This window comes from Homalodisca vitripennis, chromosome 4, assembly GCF_021130785.1.
Source record: "Homalodisca vitripennis isolate AUS2020 chromosome 4, UT_GWSS_2.1, whole genome shotgun sequence".
NCBI classification, from domain to species: domain Eukaryota; kingdom Metazoa; phylum Arthropoda; class Insecta; order Hemiptera; family Cicadellidae; genus Homalodisca; species Homalodisca vitripennis.
The window spans coordinates 150,041,281-150,061,018 of record NC_060210.1 but is presented as its reverse complement, the minus strand read 5'-3'; the positions used below and the strand labels follow the sequence as shown (position 1 = coordinate 150,061,018).

Here is a 19,738-nt window from a genome sequence, read left to right as displayed (position 1 = left end):
TAAACTACATTGTTATACTATTCCTTGAGCCTAAATACTACACTTAGAATTTAAACGTAAATGTAAAAATCTAGGTTTGGTTTTTTATATGAAAAATTTCATGTAAGTCTAGATATATAACTGTTAAATAATCTTTTATGCATGTAGCACAAAACACAAACATACAAACACAGAAAGTATCAATAAAATGATCTTGAAATTCTTTGACTGAAAATGGATAGTTCTTGAACGTTACAGTATTGACCTATAATAACTTATGAGTCAAATGGCTAGTTTTGTTTATTATAACTGTTACCATTAGTGTAATATGATGACTCCTTCGGGAGTTATAATGATGCAAATAACCTAAATCTTCTACTCGGGAAGAAACATGATCATGTAACGCGTTGTACATTGTAGACAGTTAGAAGAAAGGAAAACATTTAATGCTTTGTAGGACCATTATATAAAAATAATATGAATGTTTTTAAAATTGAATTTTAATCCTATCATAAATATTATGCTTAATAATACTTATAATCAAAGCCAACAATATACAAACAAATTAGAGAGAAACCCCCAGGAATTGTATATATGTAATAAAATATTCATAATGTGTAAGTATTTTTGAAGTTGTAATTTATTTGTCCTGAGCGTTGGCTGAATAGGAGGCACTAAAACGGTACTAAAAACGGTCCATAACGGTACTAAAAACACACTGTAAAATATAATCTGTATTTCATTGAATTATTACTTTTCGTATAGGTAAGGAAACTTTAGAAATAGTCTACATAAAGCAGTTTTATTTTATGTTATCCATAATGTACATGCAATAATAGCTCAAAGAAAAAAAATTGAAGATTTATAAAATATAACCGCCCACCATGTGACATTGGCTATGATATTTTACTTAATGTTTTTTTTAACAATCTGAAAATTAACAACTGACATACCCAAACTTATTCTGTGGTTTGATCTGACGCGATGATTGAAATTTAAAATCTGTTGTTTTGGTAACAAAATAAAATTATTTGCTCATGACCAACAACTTCAGGCAGTACTGGAATGTAATTTATTATTGTTATATTAGGTAGAATATATTAGATTAGAACAGAAAACCCTGCCTCTGTTTAACCTGTAACTTTATTTCCATAGTTATATTTCATAGCGCGCTAAAGGTTAGTTCTATGGTTAATATTCAATATCAATACACCTGTGTAACATAATATATCGTAATTATTTTCATCCACAGCTTGTGATTTCTAGGGCGCAATAACCTATTGTGTATTATATTTCATTTTTATTAAACACGTCAATATCTGATTTGAATAGTAATTTTTATTATTTTGACTTTCATCTATCCCTTTGCTGCACTCTGCAAGTACTAGGCTAGAGAGCTCTTGTCCCCCTCCACTCTCAAAAGTATATTTATCTAAATAATGAATTGCCACAAAGCATGAACAATAGCAATGAGAAATTGTGTGTCAAAATAAAACAGTGCTTTAAAATAACAAATATCTATAATATTGTTAATGAAATAAACTGAAACTCACTACAGGGTTACCTAGCCTCTTAATTTAGTAAAATATAAACAATATTAAAGCTAATTTAAGTTAAACTCATTAAAGTTTAATTTGTTTGTCGTATAAAACTACTTTTATACGGTAAGAAATTAAACTTAAAAGGAATCACAATTTTTATTTCGGCCTCGTCAGTAAATGACACAGGGTCAAAAAGAGATTATTTTGACGACTTGTAAAACTATAGGATATACTAAATAAGAAATATTAAAACCAGTCTGCTTTAATCATAATTATAATAATACAATATAGTTCGATTGTAGTTCCTATTTTCCTATTGCAAGATGAGGAGGAATCCACATTGCACACTCTCCCCGAATATAAAGGGAAATTTCTTCGGTTGTGTTGGTAGCGCGCAGCACACGTCCTTGTTTTGTATTCTCTCTTATTTGTGTATTCGTGTTTCGCCTTGGATGGACGGTGACTGTTACAAGTGTACGAGTTTTGTTGTTGATCGCTTCAGAAAATCAAAGGTAAGTTAACATATTACATTTAATGAGTTTAATATTGTTACTATGCTTTTACAATGATTTCATTTCAGTCAGAATACGTCATGGCAGGTTATTCTCATTCAGAAAATTACACTGTATAGAACGAGTCTCCTCCCACCCCTCCATTCAAAACAAATTTTACTCACATGTCCACCGTCCACCACCCCTCGGCTTTAGCCTGATTCGCTGTGCTCTGCTTCGTATCCTCTTTCCTCCTCTACCAACCGACTAAAGACGAAATTCCTTATTGTTTATTACTATGGTCCTCATCTTAACGTTATTAGTTCGTGGCTGCTTATCAATAGTCTCTTGGCATTGGTAATTTTGCTTACGTCATGCATGCATGCATGGTAGCCTAAATAATAATAGTTGCTATGTTCATTTGAGTAGAGTTATAAACATTACTTGTTTTCACCCTTAATTTAGGCTATTCAGAGAACTATCTCGTATTAACCTATGGAAAGATTGATTTATTCCATGATTAAAAATTTGTATAAAAATACTAATTCAAAGATCAATAATTTTAAAGATAGATATCTTAATAAAATATAAATATTTTAATGTTAATGTATACTACATTAATAATTTAAGCTGGCTATTAATTTATTATAGCCTATTAGTGACTGTTAAAAAGTATTCTTTAACAATCTTTTCAAGATGCACAAGTTCTTTCTCCCCTGGAATCCTAATACAGCTAGGGGTAAGCTAAAATTTGAATTGTAATGAACTTATTAAAATAATAAAAGCTGAAGACTATGATGTGAATAAATATAACTTAGTCATGTGAAAATGCAATATGGCTTCAGAAAATTTAAACATATGTAAATTTGAACCTTCTCTTGCAAAGGTATACTAACTTTGATGATTCACATAAACTACTATTAAATTAAAAACTTTTACTCATTAAAGTTCTTGGAAATCGTCCTTGACTTCAATTTTTCTTGAACAAATATATATATATTAATGTATATTACCGATCATTAAAGAACAGAATAGAAGTCTGTACTGTACTCAGAAAATGAGAGTGCTATTGGCAAAGTTTGCTTATAAATTTGTTACATGCTTACATACATAGTCTATTTTTAAATATTAGAAAAAAATATTAAAATTTAAATTAATAAAATCTTTAAGATAGAAAGAAAGCCATACATATCATCTACAGAGTACCATTCAAAAGCCTTTGTTGGCTATCAAAATCATTTATGACAGTTCCTTCATTGTGTGTTAGTAAAAATCTTATATACATCTAAACCATTTATATTTCATATCCACAAAATGATTCAGTCAACTCGCACTAAACATATCTAATCAGAATATAATCAACTTTAAATAATAAGAAATCCCAAAAATGTTGAATACATGTATATTAAACTGGAACTGTTTCAATATCAAATTAAGTTACATTATTAAGCTGTACATCTTAAACAAATTAAGAATACTACACGTAATAACAAAATTATTTACTTTTTTACTTTTGTAATACATTATTGGATGTTATATGGAATAAGCATTTAGTATTATCAATATCAGATTGCATTTTCACAACAGCATGTTATTTTTGTTAACATTTAAATAAAAAAAAATATATAAACTTAATGATTCATAGATTAATCAGTAAGGTACCTAGTAGGCTACAAGTGTTAATGTACACAATGAAGTAATTACCTCTCACTGCCTACAGTAGGCTTACAGACCTATACCTAGTTATAGGCACTAAATCCTGTCTGCTGCCTAGCAGGCTTGCAAACATCATTGACCTATCTTAGTCAATCACTGTTCTAATTGTTAATGAATAATATATTCCCGTTTTGTATTCTAGATAGCATTCTTATTGAATTATTTATTAACATGTAGGTTTCAACACATTTAGCTTGTCATCAAATATATTAAATTGTTAGCCTGAATTTAAATATAAATTATGGCTATTTCGCAGTTTAGGCCTATCCAAAATTTAGATTTATTAAGCTTACATATATATTTCCAAAGTTGAAGTAAAAACCTATTAAATTTATTAAGTTTAAATTTTTTTAATGTACTAGAATTTTCCTTCCAGAATGCAAATTGAGTTACGGATCTAAATGAAAATAAGTCTTTAACGAGATATATATTGAAAACATTACAGAATTATTTGACTGTACAATCTTAATAGTCTAAAACGGCATACATTCACAGAAAAACTTTTAACATGTTCACTGCGTTCATGCTTTACAGCACACACTCACAGAACAAGTAGTGGCACTCAATATAGACCAGCAGTGAAGGTGTTAAACACATCTACAGTATCCAAGCAAAGTCTAAAACTTTGTTTATAATTAATTTTATCATTTGAAACCAGCTTATAAATGATTCACCTTAAAAACTAAAAAAAAATAAAAAAGTACAGGTTTTAAACCAATCTCTCACCCAGAAAAAGGCTTGTACAAATTTTGACGTTTTGTAATAAATTGTGACAAAATTGTTAGAAATAAAACATAAACAAGAAAAATAACGAAGCGTGTTTGTAACACTTCGCATGTTGGTTTTTTAATTGAGTTTATTACTTATTGCTAAGGCAACAATTCTATGTTTCATAATAAACACAACAGATACTGTATTTAAAACACTGAAACACTGAGGTATATTGTATTGAATTGTATAAAAACAGCCTATTGCAATTGTCCTCATGGTAACACTTACCAAAAAGCCGGAGCCCTAAATCAACCCATGTTCAAAATGTTTTATGTATATTTTGTCTGTGCTGTGGCTTGTGGAAATGATAACTGTCCGTGGTACAAAGATTGATTTTGTAAATAGTTCATTGGTTAGCCATTTCAATTCAATATGGCAGACATTCAAACTTTAAAATAATTCATAACTCCATTAATTATAAACCTAGAGAAAAAGAGTATTCTGGAATGCTTATATAATTTGCTAAACATTTTGTATTAAACAGTTTTTTTAATCTCAGAACGGTTTTCAAGATATCGAATACTTGTATTTTCCCTAAGAATTTTCTATCACTAAGTACTAGTTTCAGAAATGTCACAAGTTCAAACTCAGGAAAAAATTGATTTTATAATTATCTTGACTAAGTTCGAAGGCTAGCATGGTACACCATTTTGTTTTGTTATAACACACGTTAAAAATTTAAAAAAAATTCACAGCTCCGTTACTTATGGATCTAAAATAAAATAAGAACAAGTTCTGGAATGCTTATAAAATTTCCTAAACTCTTGTATAAACAGTTTCTTTTGAATCTCAAAGGTTTTTTTTTCGATATTAAGTACATGTAAATCCCAAGAGAATAAATTAATAAAACTTTAGTTATTGCGAGATCTACCTACTGAGCCAGGACTATTTTATTTTTAAATGGACTTCGCTCCAGAAAGTTAAAATGGTTCCAATAATTTATATTGTCAGCATTCACCATTTTAAAGGGAGATATATTCCCTATACCTATATATATTCATTTTCCTAGGTAAATGACCTGTTATCTTAGGAAGGTTGTTATAATTAAGTGACATCTTTACCTTGTTTTATGGACATGATATAAAATACATCATAGCAGATTTTAAGATTTTATAAGAAAATGTATGATGTAGGAATTTTCCTTGTAATATGCTAATTGCTCATATTTTGTTGTTTTTCTAAAATTTCTATTTTTAGTACTTTACACCAAAGTGTTTGGTGTAAGTGGGTGGTTTTTAACTAATGTTATAACATATGGTAAATATTGAATGTGATATCATTAAGTACTTTGTGAAATATTGGATTATTTCATTTCATGGAAAAACAATTTTTTTTACTGGAAAATGTTCACAAAAGATATTATACACAAAAGACATTAATAGCATCAGCTTAAATTATATTTTATATAAAACAATCCAAAATCATAGTCTTCCTCTTCCTTCAATTCTTCACACTTCATGTTATTTTCTAGCATTCTGAAATGCTTTTGGGTTACTTTGGTTGCAGATTAGTATGTTTTTTTAGCTTTATTAACATTTAATAGATTGATGTTATGTAGCGTTTTAAAGGAGTTATGTCCAGGTTTTACACCTAAAAGCCTGAGAACTTCTACTCTACCTTTGGATCTGCCGCTTTATGTGATGACAGCATGTAAAGCTTAAACTTTAAAGATTTTAAGGCCTACAAAATTAATTTTAGAAACAATTGACAACAGTAGGGGGTTGAAAATTTCATTTACGTTGTGTGTACATTCGTTTAGGCATTTTTTTTAAACAGATTTGGGTTAAAAGTGCTTATAGTGGGCTACTTTTCTACAAAAGAAGATAAAGGGTGTTTTTACAAGTGTAGGTTTTATTTATACATAGCCTACCACATGTATAGTATGGGTTTGTACCACTTATAATTGAAGCTTTGAAAAAATTTACATAAACCTCCCCGAAAAATAGAAACATTTTTGCCTTGCAAGCAGAGCTGGTTGGCGGCTAAACTTATCTCAGTTTATGCACAGAATTTAAACATTGCATAACAAATTTTAGAGCCTAACGCAGTAATGAAGTCCTGAACTGAAGCTTGATATTTAAAAAAAAAAAAAACAACTAAAATTTTAGACTTCTCTTAAACAAAAATATTAGTAGGCCATCATAAATATTCTGCTATAGGCTATAGCAATTATTGGGTACTTATAAAAATTATGTACTATAGGATATTTTGTCACTCAATTGATCTTTACATTCACACCTAATTAAAGAATACTTTTTTACATAATAAATTGTATACTACATTGATATACGGAACAATTCTATGACAAATTGTATTAATAAATAATTATATGTATTATTAAAAAAAAACCATATGTTATTTGTTTATCACAAGGCAGAAAAAAGTATGTGACATTACGTGTCATGTAACAGGCTTCACTGAGGTTGCATTCAAAAATATCAAACTGTTCTCATTAGGCTCATTTCATTAGGTTGCATATGTTACATGATAAGATGTCATATGATTGTACTCAGTTTGTTTACAAATTTATTTATTCTCTTATTTTCTTTTTGCTATCATGGTTACCCATAAGACAAGTCTAAAAATGTTCATTAACACTAATTCTATTGGAGTGACATTCATTATCATCAAACTCAATATAAATTATATATTCAAATTATATTTAGAACTTAACTAAATATATGTAAATCTGAAGCTTCGTTCAAACTTTCAAGTTTTTATGTCAGTTTGTTTACGAGATAATGTATGGACAGACAGACAAGCTTGAAATTTTTACAGCCCCTTCACTTTTTACAGCCAACAAGGGTTATACACATAAAATACTGCTCATTAACAATAAAAAGAAGAAATAAAGTCTCATTAATACTTATGCAGGGTGTGACACCCTGAGTGGTATTGCAAATCTGTGTAAAATAAATAATTTATATTGGATGATAATACAATAAATGGCCCAGTGACCCAGTTTTGTGTGGAACACATTGTGAGATAGTACTGATAAAGGTCATGCATGCTTAACAATACTGCCTTCAACATCATGGGTACATATAGACCACCATGGGTACATATAGACCACCATTCTCCAGGTTGGATTAATCACTTTACATCTTCTGAAGAACAACAATTGAAGTAAAAACATTTGAAACTCTTAACTTGATAATTATGGGAGATAACGATGTAGACTCCATGGCACCTAATAGAAGATCAGTGAATCTAATTGAACTTCTTGACTTCTTACAACATCTGAAGATTAGAACTACCTCCTACAACAGTGACCCATAACACCAGATTATCAATAGAAGGAATCTACACTAAGATTTGTGATATGGTTTATTCACTGTAGTTTATCAGACCACTTCCACAAACCTGCACATTCAACATAAAACATGTTACAGAAAGTTCTAGCAGCATGTATCGTAACATCAAGCAAGAAAACCTATTTCAATTGAATTTTTAACTACAGCAAGAAAATTAGCAAGATACTGTTCCAGTTCCATCTGCTGAAGAAGCATGCAACTGTTTGGTTAGAACTGTGACATTAGTGCCAAAAGGAGCTAAAGAAATTACAATTAAAACCTAAATAAAAAGCTATTACAGATTAGGAATCTTTCAGGGTCAGGGAAACTTCTTAAGAATACACCAGGGACATGAAATAACAGGCGTTCCTGCCATAAGACTTGAGGCAATTAACATTCAAACAATTTACAACCAGCGCTTAAAGTTTCTAAGGCAGCTAGTCTTCACAAAATATATAGAAACTGAAAACAAATTGAGAGCCGTTAAATATAATCAATAATGCCTGCAATACAAAGAAAAACGCTGTCAAATGCAATGGAAAATACATGTTGCACTCACAAAAACCCTCAGTTAATAGCAAAAAACTACCTAATTGATTGCTATAATGATTCATTCTTTATCAATATTGCTGAATCAACTCTATAACAAATTCCATCCAATAAAAAGAAAGAATTTACACCTGTCGAACCTATTGAAACCACAAAAATAGAGAAAGTTATACGACAACTAACATCAAAGAGTCATCTCTGAACGGAAACCAAAAGTCACAATAGGAATTGACAAACTATCCTCCAAAGTCTTAAGACTTTGTCCCAATTAATTAGCTCCTCCACTGGTTACTATAATTAACAAGTATTTGTAAGAAGGAACATTTCCTTCAAAATTAGAAATTTCTATAGGTTTTTCCGAAATTCAAAAATGGGTGTAGCACTAATGCAAGCAACTATAGAGCGATCTTGCTTATTTAAACTTTTTCAAAAGTTTGTGAAAACACTATGCTCATAAGACTTCTATATCATTGTGCCAAATACAACTTACCGAACAACTGCCAACATGGGTTCATTAAAGGAAATGAACTACTTTAGCTATGATCAAGATTACTGAGACATTTATCAATAGTATAGAAGAGGGAAATTTTACAATTGCAGTATTTTTTATTTTATTTATTTTATTTTATTTTTGTATTTATTCTATTATTTTATTTTATTTATTTCAGTAAAGCATTGAATTTCCTTATCCACAAAATAATCATAAAGAAACTAGATTCACTTGGAATCACAGAAACAGCAAAGAAATGGTTTGAGAGCTACTTAAAGGGACATGCACAGCTGGTTAAGCTGAAAAACTCATCAAATGGAACTATGAATACCATAAAATCTAATATTCTATGTGTGCAAGTAGGAATGGTTTGAGAGCTACTTAAAGGGACATACACAGCTGGTTGAGCTGAAAATCTCATCAAATTAAACTACGAATACCATAAAATCTAATATTCTACCTTTACAAGTAGTTGAGCCTGTCACAAGACTCTGTTTCAGAAGCAGTACTTTTTATACTCTTTACCTACCTTTAAAACTAGGAGACTACTGCACACTTCTCGTGTATACAAATGACAACTACTCTTAAATCAATGTACTTTGACAGCCTGGCTGTTTCATCCTACATAGCTCTCAACATGTCCTTTCAATATTGTTACACAAATGGTCTTTCGATAAAATCTCCAAAACCAATCAAATTGCCTTTGGAAGATCATCAGAAGTTTCGCTCATTCCTGGTATCAGTTTAGTAACAGAATCTAAATTTCTCGGCATGGCCTTAAATACACAGACTCAAACTGGACTCAGCATGTGGACAGTCTCAGCCAAGAAACTTAACACCAACCTCTTTTTGGTAAAAATAAATATTTTCTTTCTTAGGAGCTTACAAACAGAATAAAAGCTTATTTCTCTTTTTATAATCCAAGTTACGATATGATCTTGTTGCATGGGGTGGAACATCTGTTAAGAATCATCATTATACAAAAATGTATCTTTGAACATTAGCAAATGTCCACCATCAGGAAAAATGTAGAAATTTCTTTCAATAATAATTATAATAATAAAACAACAGGTTAAGTGTACGAAAGGACCTAGTGTTTATAACTTTGCCAGTATTAATAAAGAACTTAATCGATCATTCAGTAATCATAATAATAATAAGACTTTGCCGTAAAGATTTTACAAACCATTCACAAAGTCATAGTTACGATACATTTGCCATACCAAATCAATAAACATAAAAATATTTAAAAAAAGGTGAATTGAAATCCAAAAGGAAACAACAGGATCCTTTAAAAACTAACAAGAGAAATAGAAGACAATAACAGAAACATTTCATTTTGCAACATTAGATCAGAGTAGATATACTTACTAATATATACTAACAGTTTTATTAAAAAAAAACATAAAATGGCCCTCAATAAAACAAAAAAATATTCAATCAAATTCAAACCATAACTAAACCAAATAGGAAAATTCTTATTTAAATTTCTTAGTTTACAACTTAGTTAAATAAACATAGTTTTTTCTGCTTAATATAATTTTATTTCTTAAGTTGTATAAAGTATTAGTACATTTTTAGTTAAAATTAACATCACTCTAAAAAAAATTGTAGTAACCTGTAAAAGCGGGTTTTCAAAAGGCGACAATAAAATTTATTTTTAAGGAATATTTATCGATTTTAGTCTCTAATTTATTTAAAAGTTTTAGTTATATCACAGTATGATTGTTTAAAGTTTTGGATAAACAGGCAAACATTTATGGAAGTCCTGTTCTTACTGCGTTTGTTATAGCTATTGATATTGTGATTTTATGTTAAAATATTTGAATGATTTAAAAAAATATACAACTAAACCATAAATAAATAAGTTTATTATTGTTTGTATTTTTTTTAAATTTGAAAATAGGTTTACAGTGTTCTTTGAAATATTCTATTAATTTTTCTCAAACCTATCTTTTGTAACATTAAAATTTATTTAACCCTTTGGCTGTTACCCCAATGTGCTCCAGAATCTCAATAAGAACACAATAAAACAATCTGCCACTGTTAGTTGAGTCTCACATCTCCTACTTAGTAAATCTATGGGGAGTTAGTTGTTTAATAAAAAATAACTTATCTATGGGGAGTTGTTTGATAAAAAATAACTTTGCTAAGTCGTATAACTGGTGGTCCCACCAGTGGGAAAATTCAAGATACCTGAAATTCAACTCCCGTTTAGAATAAATTTTAGAAAAAACGCTTAAGTGTTTTAATTTTTTTGTGTCCCTGGTGAGTTGCCCAGTATGATTAGCTAAGCAAAGAGTCAGAAAATGTTTCTCTAATCTCATGGCTCAGTTAAACGAAGAAGTAGAGAATGATTGTTAGAATGGTGGTGCTCCCTTAGTGTTAATGGTTATTCGAAGTCTTAAGGTGAGAGAGCACTCCTCTCCATGCGATCTCTGCAGGAGGCAGTCCTAATCCTTCACCCTTTTGTCATCTTGAAATTCTTGAAGCTGTGCAGAAGAGTATAACTTTTAAGTGCAATGAAAAATTAAGAATTTAGAAATTAAAGAAGGTGTACATCAAGTGTTTGTTTATGACCTCTATCATATTATAATTATTTAAAAGGTTTGCATCAATTGGTCAATGATTACTCACTAAATAAAATTTGTTTATTTGCTGATGATGGGATATCTCAGTGATTTAAACCTATTTGACTTGGAACTAACATTTTTTTACAGTTTTTGATAATGTAAATTATGTTCTAAATGAACATAAACCTATTGATTAATGAAAGTAAAACTAATTTTATTGTATTCTCCTTTAAACATACTAAATTAATCATTAAGCCAGTAATACCATTTAAAGACACATTGTTAAATTAAGTAGAGTCAACCAAGTTTTTTGGGTTTAATTCTTGATCAACACTTAACTTGGGATTTGCATATTGATCAAGTTGTTAAAATACCTCTTTTTAACGGTTTATTTGTAATTTACAGAATGTCAAACATTTGTTCAATCGATACCTTAAGACTCCTTTATTTTTCTTATGTATACTCTGTGATTGTGTTTAGCTTATGCATTCATGGAGCTACATCAAAATTTAATTTAAATAGGATACTAATGCTACAAAAAAAGGTGTATTTGTATTATTTTGATCCTTGATTGGAATGATACAGTCAAAAATAAATTTTATAGTTTGGGTATCATGATAGTTTATAGTCATTACATGTCAACCTATTCTCTACACTTAACAATCAATGAAAGCTAACATAAACTACTGTTATTAGGAAGCAATCTATATTATCACACTAGACATAAGGACAATTTAGCAACTGAATTGCATGAACAGGAACCTTAAAATACTTACATTGGTACAAAATATTAAAAAAATTAGATATATAAAAAATGTACCGGTAGTGTTGAAAAAAATTTAAAAAGTCTAAAATATAACTTCATTATCAAACATTATAGAATTTAAAAGTGTTTGAACCGTAACTGTGCATTGTTTATGAGATTAAGTATATTTTGAGATTATGATATTGTAATTATTGTAAAATAGTGTTTTATTGAATTCGTTTTTGCTGCATTATTTAATTTAAGACCATATGTACAAATTGGCTAATTAATTGTATAGTGTAGTTAGCAAAGCTAGAGAGATCACTCTGTCCTATAAATCTCCCTAAGCAATACCTTCGAGTCCATATGCGCCAATTGGGTAATTAATTGTATAACAAAACTAGAAAGATCGCCTTGTCCCACAAATCTCCCTAAGCAGTACCAACGAGTCCATATGCGTGAATTGGGTAATTAATTGTATAACAAAACTAGAAAGATCACATTGTCCCACAAATCTCCCTAAGCAGTACCAACGAGTCCATATGCGTGAATTGGGTAATTAATTGTATAACAAAACTAGAAAGATCGCATTGTCCCACAAATCTCCCTAAGCAGTACCTACAAGTCCATATGCGCAAATTGGGTAATTAATTGTATAGCAAAACTAGAAAGATCACATTGTCCCACAAATCTCCTTAAGCAATACCTACGAGTCCATAATCCATGAAGGTTGAGCAAGTGATTGATTTCATGTAAAAAGAAGTAGGACTGTTTGAAACATATCACTTACTTATAAAGTCAATATTAATAAACAAAGGTTTCTGTATTTTAATTAACATTGCAATGTGCTTATTATAACTTTAAAAATGAAACTTTTAAATTTTAAAATTAAGAAAGTAGAAGATTGATTAAAATCTCTACCACAAAATATTAAATTTGTAGCATGATAGACATAAAATTAATAATCAGATTTTATTGATTAGAGCGAAATGTTCAGACTAATGTGTAATATCTGTTGTATGACTGCAGTTTCGTGACCCTGGATGAGTTTAAATGAAAATAATTATAACTTAGTGAATCGCAATAAGTGAGAGTTGAACTGTGCATTCTCTCTGAATTGATTTGTTCATGATTAAGTGACAACCAGATCACTGTATAATTAATGTAAATAATGATTTTGCAAAGGTATAAGATATAATACTTTTTTTTATAGTTTACTCATTGCTATTGTTTATCAATTTAGCAAAAGTAAACTTTGAGGTACAAATTCAAGTATAATATTTGTCTTGAATATAAATAACTAAAATTATATTTATAAATACCTCATTTCCATGGCTCTATGAATTGCCTTACATTCTTTAAACTTAAGCTTTTAAATATGAACATGGACCCTATTAATGGAATATTTTATATAACATTACATTATGATATTGATATTGCAGTAGCATGAACATCTATTAGAAGATAAGTTTTGTTAAAATCTGTTGCCACTCGGTAATAATGGTCTATCTGTGTGTGAAATAATTATTATAAAACATTAGAAGTACAACAGTATTAAGATCTGGCTGAAGTGACATGATCTTGAGTTTTACTCCAAGAGAACAGTTAAACATTAAACTTTTTTAAGCTCTTATTCTTAATTGTAGGGATACTATAAGATGCCTCATTATAAAGGTGTAATCAGTAAACTGTCCACATTTATTTTTTCTGTAAAACTCATACTTTTTGAGTATTTAAACAATGAAGTAATAATGTCTGCATCTTTTCTTTAGAATAACCTAATATTGAAACAACTAAATGCGTTTGGATCTTGTATATGTTTATAGCTTCAAAAATTGATATCTCCCATAATGAAATGTTCAGCATAAAATTAGGGTTTAACAGTACAACTGGTTCTACAAACATTTCTTATTGGGTAAAAAAAACATAATAATAAAAGCAACAATTCATTAAAGTAAGGATAATTAATTGAACATTCAAAACTGATTTACTATTCAAAGCAGAAGATAGGTTCAGATTGCCATAAAGGACTATGATTTCATAGTTACTTAGTACTTACATCAGTTTGTATGAGTTATAGTTAACTTAAAAAGAACATTTTAGCGGCTTAACAGTTTGTTATGTGTTTATAATGTCTTTGATTGGAAATATACAGTTTTTTATCTAAATACTTGTATAAATGTAATCTAAATTACAAACAATTGACATTTTATTAGTATTGATATTAAGTTCTGTTGACAAAATATGCCTCTTTAAAATGTGATAAATTGATGTTTTGGAGAAAAAAGTTCTCTGATTTGAAATGGATGTTGAAATGCATACCTGTACTCTGTTTCCTCTGCCAGTTTAGTTGGATGTCCTACTGGCTGAATGGAGAAGTGTAACTTCATTGGTTTAGGTTCTTCATTTGAATGGGAAATGTTACGAAGATTTAGATTTTTCTAGAAATGTTTCTAAAAATGAAGTCTTTAATTTTTTAAACATTTGTATTCAATTTATTGAATAGGAACTTAAGTCCCAAAGCTGGAGTAGTGTTGATTATTATGAAATTAAGTATAACATTGACTCGTGTGGTTCACATGTAATAAAAGTGTTTATTTGATTTTAAACACATAAGGCTATTGTAAATCGTGCTTAGCAAAATGAGTGTGTACAGTACACTTATATTTTTATAAAACATTGTATTAATAAAGCATATTGCATAGTGGGAAACCAAAATAACAAGGAAGGATAATACTGATTTTAGCTAGAAGTTTTCAATGTTTTTTTATGTTTAAGAGAGGTAAAAAGAACCAACATTTAGCTGCAAATTTTAAGTCATTTTAAAATTCCTCGTAAGTGAATTTTGTTTCAGATCATTTGCTTTGTTTTAATTTTTTTCCTTTACTTAAAAAAGTGGGCAAGGTAACATGTACATTCAAACCATTTCATTGTGCTGAAAATCAATCCTACATTTGTACATAAATAACAAATTTTTCATTTAATAGATTTTATATGAGTCTGCATTGAACCTTCTTGATTTGTATAAAAATTGTTTATGCATATATACTGTTTGCATTCTTTAGATTCCAAACCAATCCCATTTAAAAATTTGTGTGTGTTCAATATGAGTTGAGGTTAGTGGATAATACCTGCATATGGCTCAGATAGGTTCACTAGCATATATCGGTCCATACAAATTTTCAATATGATAGCCAGTAATATTAGTGGCATATTTTTACTATTACATTATAGTAAATATATTGGCCAGTTTTGAACCTATTTTAAAACTGTAAGTAATGTTTTGTTATAATATATTTTTCAATGTCTCTTCAGGTTTTAAAATTTTGGCTTATGAATCTGAAAGGTTTTTGTGTTCGCTATTGAGCATGGTAGAGTAAAATTGAAAAGTATATTAGATTTTTCATAATTTGTGCCAATTTTTTATAACTTTTCTGATATCACCTAAGATTTTTTAAAGTTGCTGCTGTACACACTTTTTCAAAGTAAGCAATAACACAGGATCAATACATTGAGCACTGTAGTTAGTGTAATCTTATATTTATTTTAACCAAACTGAGCCTGTTGTATTGCATTTTATGGCTGAACAGGTCCTAAGAGAATTGTGTAATTTAGTAAAAAAAGATTTTCTGTGTAATTTAAAAACACATTACTACCAAAGGTATCAAATCTGGAATCCACCTAAAAATTAAATACACTTATAAAACCTAAAACTGTTAATTAAATATCACTAATATCATAGTAGAATTTCAGCAACAAAATTTAAAAAATGGAAAAAATAAACTAATTTAGAGTAGTGTAAAATTTTATTCAGGGATAGTAACATGATTCGAATGGAAAAAAATATTTACGGCAAAAAAATGAAATATTGTAAAAATTTTTTTTTTATATTCATATTGGAAATTAATTAGTAGTTAATGCTAGAATTTTTTATGTTTATGCAATAGTAATTGGTTAATCAAACTTCAGTTCTATTTGATTTGTCTCTTTGACCAAAATGTTTATATATGATATTGTCACAAAATTTATATAAAATACTTTTAAAACATGGGAAAGATGTAGGAGTCTAGGTGAATTCCATGAGCATGACTTTTTATCATTATAATATTTACCAATAATATACATGTTTTTGAACAAAAGTTTTATATCACAATACTTTTTATATCTTTCAGTTGGAGTTCTTGATGAAACAGAGTGTGTTGTGTGTGTATTGATTGGGCAACTTGTTATTATTGTCTATAAATCTCTGCTGGACCTGTAAATACAATCAGTATAGTCACAATTTTTGTTGGAAGAATGCAGTCTAAATTTAATTATTCAACAAACACTTATGCATGTTTCATATCTGATAAGTTTTTGGAATTACATCCAGTAGTTTTTGAGTTTGGTCAAGAAACCAATAATTTTATAAATGGTTTAGGATTGTTTTTATATATAAAAATGTATACGCACATAAGTTTTACCTTTGTTTGGGCATTCAGAACAAACAAAAATTGGTGTGCAATATTTGAGGTATGGATTGGGCCTTTAAAATGAGCATAAGCGTTTCTGTCATCCATTAATAAAGTTACTCAGAAAATGCATTCTCTTCAGAGTTTACTAAAAAAATGCATTGTCTTCATTGTATTTAATTAAATAATAATAAATTAAAAGTCAAAAGTATTCTCTGTTTAAGACCATTGTTTACTCTTCTGAACCTTTCTTGTTACATCAACATTTTGATGTACAAGTAAAATTTGAAACAATTAAATAGTATAGTATCAGCGATCTATAGACTACCATTCAAGAGTTGCATATTGTAAAACAAGAAAAGAAAAAAAAACACTGGTAGACATGTAGCTAAAGGTACAAATTGATATAGAGAAATAATTATGTATTAACAAATTTTTTCTATTTTTAACAAATTTTACCAATGTCGATGTTGATGTGACCAATGCACTTGTTTTATCAACTGTAAAACATTCCAGCTTTATGTGAATAATAGCATAATACAGTTCACATGGTGTGCAATTAACCTTCATAGTATAAGGGTAACTGTAAGGGTACCATATTTCAATTTAAAATATTTTGGTTATGTTAATGTTTGTTTTAAAATGTGGCGGGTTTAACCCATGGAATCCACTGAACTATTGAAGTGTTCATTTATTCACTCTGAACAGAATTCGATAATATCAAAATAATCTTATAAAATAAAAGTTGTAATATGCAATGTGGCTAATCATTACCTGACCTTTGTGTAAAATGCCACTTAACTTAATTTGTAAGTGCAGGAACAATTTAACTTTCTTGTGTTCGGTGTGAGTAAGATAACTGATGGATTCATGTAAATAATTTTGTTTGTCCCAATGAATTGTCAGTATATTAATTATGAAATTCGCCTAGTTTCCTCGTTTGTTTGAACCCCATACTAATACCTCAGTTAATCTGTTAGATAATGTTTGAATTGACACACGTATTTAATGTTGGCAATCGTATGGCGCGGTTAACACCTCGGGTGTCGGGTAGGCACATTCTCTGCGAGATGGAGTGACTGGGGCGCTGTGGGACGCGACGTTGCCAAATGTCTGCCACGCGGCCATCCAATGAGCGGGCGTCACGTGACACTTGACAAGACGTGGATAGTACAGCTTTTCTTAGAGTCTTCGATCGTTTCCTGAGTCCTAGAAAGTGAGAAAACACGCGTTGAGAAAAGGTGTGGAGTAAGGTATATTTATTTTAACCGACAGTTACTGGTTATATACGCCTACTGCCTATTACCTTATTCCGAAAAATAGGGCTTTTTTGTACTAGTCAGCAGTTTACTTAGTTTTGGAAATTAAGTATAAAGAAGTTGGCTTTACATAATAATGAATGTAAAGTAGGCGTCAAGCTCAAGTTTAAAATTAGATTTGAAAATTGCAAATCTATATTTAGAACTGTATTAAGTACGTCATACTCGTACATATACTGTACGTACATATTCGATAATTTAAGTGGTTTATGGAAGTTTTCTTTGTAAAGATTTAAATCATACTTGAAAATCGTAACAATGAAATAAGCCTCAACGCCTTTGTACGTTTATAGTTTAGACAGATGTAGTTGAGTGTAGTATTTGCTAAAATTAAACTTTTTGCTTAACGGTACTTATGCATTAAAAGATTCAACTTAAATGCCGTATTGTAGGCAATGTACGAAGTCTATGACAATGAGCAATGTATTAAATCAAACTTAATCGTGATCTAAGTTGAAACTACAATAGCGAGCGAATCGACTGTTTGGCGAATTTATTGGAAAATGATGCTGCACACTGTACAGTTGTGGTGAGATCGGGAGGTGTGACTGTGACTGTGGCAGCACCAGCGTACAGGAAGTGTGGTCGGGACAGCAGCGGCAGGCAGTGCAAGTGTGACGTCACTCCGCCACCGCCGCCGCTACACTGTACTCACCGTGGACGTTAACTTAGTGCCATTTGTATGTATAATATTGATTTTCAGATAAGTTAAAACCTGCCATGGCCTTTTTCCGTTATTTTACTGATGCGGTATTTCTTGGGTTTAATATGTACACAACAGCGTTGTTCACGGTTCAACCAGGTCTCTGTACTGGCGCTACGTGCAACAGTTTCATTTAGTACCACCGGCCTCGCTACGTAGGTGTGTAACAGATTTTCGACTTATTACTACTTGTCGCGGTGTTATTTACAACGTATTTTTTCATTTGTCACTAAATTTGTGATAAAATGGTGGAAAATTCCTTAGGCTCGTGGATTTTGAAACATTTTATTTTTATTATATTAAATTACCGAAAGTAGGCTTAAAAGTGCATTTTTTGGTGTTAAACAGTCGCTTCATTTTAATAATTTAATTTATTTACTTTATGAAACAAATTAAAGGCTTTCAACATTGGTAAAGTATTACAAAAATTTAAATAAAGCTATAAAATAAAAGAAAAGTGTATTTTATAAACGAATAAAGTTACTTTTGGATAAAAGTATAGATATCCGCGTTTGAAAGCTTAACAAAAACTAACTAATAGCCTATAGAGGAACAGTGGGGAGTGACATTAAAATTTAGCTTTTTCACTTCTGCGTTTATACGTACAAAAACAAATTAAGAAACGATATCTTATATGTCAACAAAGAAGAAAAGGGTACTGGTGTTTGGCGAAACTGCACCTTCTAAAATTCACAATTCAGAAACATGATCAGATTAAGATAAAATTTGTGTACAAAATAAATACAAGTGTACTATTCTTGGATTTTTAATTTTAGAATTGTATGAACAAAGTTGTTACACCATATAATGTTATGTAATTAAACCATCTTGACTTTTATTCTGGATCATCCGTAACACACGGCATTGGTCTAGTTATGGGGCTCTGAAAGTCATTGTCCTTTTGTGTAGTTTTTTAAACCACTATATAATTAAAACGTTAAAATTTTATCACACATTCATTATATCAGATGTTGTTAATTTACTGCGGCTGGTGCCTACTCGTTTGAAGAATGGTGTTGCCTCGTTGTTATGAAACTATATCCTGTTCTTTTTTTGGAATGTTTCAACATTTAAATAGTATTTTCAAATGTTGTAGCTATGGAAAGGGAGTGCCTTA

General features: G+C 29.7%; 1 protein-coding gene across 1 annotated transcript in view; it reads left to right on the top strand.

Annotated features, from left to right (window-relative positions):
• The first annotated feature begins 1,920 nt into the window (after positions 1-1,920).
• LOC124360329 (zinc finger protein 107-like) overlaps positions 1,921-19,738 on the top strand; it is a 131,294-nt gene continuing 113,476 nt past the window's right edge. The window contains exon 1 of the mRNA XM_046813858.1: positions 1,921-2,032. The gene's annotated coding sequence lies outside the window, so the exon portion shown is untranslated. The remainder of the gene's footprint in view (positions 2,033-19,738) is intronic.